Below are 1,654 nucleotides of genomic sequence, written 5' to 3' on the forward strand. Positions count from 1 at the left end.
CTGTATTTGCTTATTGTTTCTAGTAGTGTTCTTGTGGAGTCTTTAGGGTTTCCTATATAGAGAATCATGTCATCCGCAAATAATGACAGTTTGACTTCTTCGTTTCCTATTTGGATGCCTTTTATATCTTTCTCTGTCTGATTTCACTTGCTAGGACTTCCAATATTATATTGAATAACAGTAGCGATAGTGGACAGCCTTGCCTTGTTCCTGATCTTAGAGGGAAAGTTTTAATTTTTCACCATTAAGCATAATGTTGGCTGAGGGTTCATCATATATGGCCTTTATTGTTACGATATGTTCCTTCTATACCAGTTTTGTGAGGTGTTTTGATTATAAATGGATGCTGTATCTGGTTGAAGGCTTTTTCTGCATCTGTTGATATGATCATATGATTCTTATTTTTTAATGTTTATGTGGTGTATCACATTAATCGATTTGCATATGTTGAACCATCCCTGTGCCCTTGGTATGAAGCCCACTTGATCGTGGTGTATAATCTTTTTATTATGTTACTGTATTCAGTTTGCTAGTAACTTATTTAGGATTTTTGCATTTGTGTTCATGAGAGATATTGGTCTGTAGTTTTCCTTTTTTGTGTTATCCTTACCAGGTTTTGGTATCAGAGTAATATTGGCCCCATAAAATGAGTTGGAATTCTGGTCCCTTTTACACACCATCCTCACTGGTAGCAGAAGTCATACCACAAATTTTTTATTTCCTAATATTTTCTTAGTTAAGTAAACAATACAAATCAAAAAATTTTAAATCATTTCACAAGCTAGAGGAAGCTAAAAGAATGGGAAAGGTGGAGAAAGAAGCCTAAAATGAACAGTTCAGAAATGAGAAAAATAATCACAAAATTTTTCCAAAATGTAGTACTAGTTAATAATGAAGCAATTTAAGTAACATCTCAAAAGCTTTTAGAAAACATGTCACAAATTCTTTTAATCATTTATTATATCTTAAATTTACAGCTTTAAGTATTAAACAGATTCTAGGACTAGCAGCTTTTTGAAAACCTACCTTTCCACTGCAATTTTGCTCATAAGTAAAATTTGAGAAATTTGCTTAAATTAAGACATTGAGCATAGAACTTAATTTTTGAATGGCCAATTATTACTGTAGTGAAGCCAAAAACAAGTAGGATCATTTTCTACCACAAGTTACAGAATGACAGAGTGGAGAAGGCAACTCAGAAGAAATTATTTTTAAAAGAAAACTTTCAAAGTGAAATAATATATATTTTCCCCCATGAGTATTAAAAAAAAAAATCACCTCTGATGAGTTATCTCACATTTTCCAAACAGAAAAATAATCACCTTTGGTGTGGAAAGTTTCAAAGACAGTTTTCAAAAAGGGTAGTGCACTGAAAAGAGGTTGTAATATAGCAACTTCTCCAGTAGGCTTCTTGGATCCTGATCACCTAAAAAAGCTGTATTGTCAGCATTCCTGTCAAATAGATGAAACTAGTCCAGAAGGCTATCTCTGGTATAAAGAAAGGCACAGTAGAAGTGGTACTATGTAAGAGTGCCAGTGGATTGGGGATGTGGTCATCTCCACCAGCTGCTCAAAAATAAAGCATCATCTGCTCCGAGACTCCCAATGATCTTCAGCTGTTGGTGTAATTTGTATGTGAACTGGATCTAGTGAC

Source organism: Pteropus vampyrus, unplaced genomic scaffold (genome assembly GCF_000151845.1).
Source record: "Pteropus vampyrus isolate Shadow unplaced genomic scaffold, Pvam_2.0 Scaffold10, whole genome shotgun sequence".
NCBI lineage: Eukaryota > Metazoa > Chordata > Mammalia > Chiroptera > Pteropodidae > Pteropus > Pteropus vampyrus.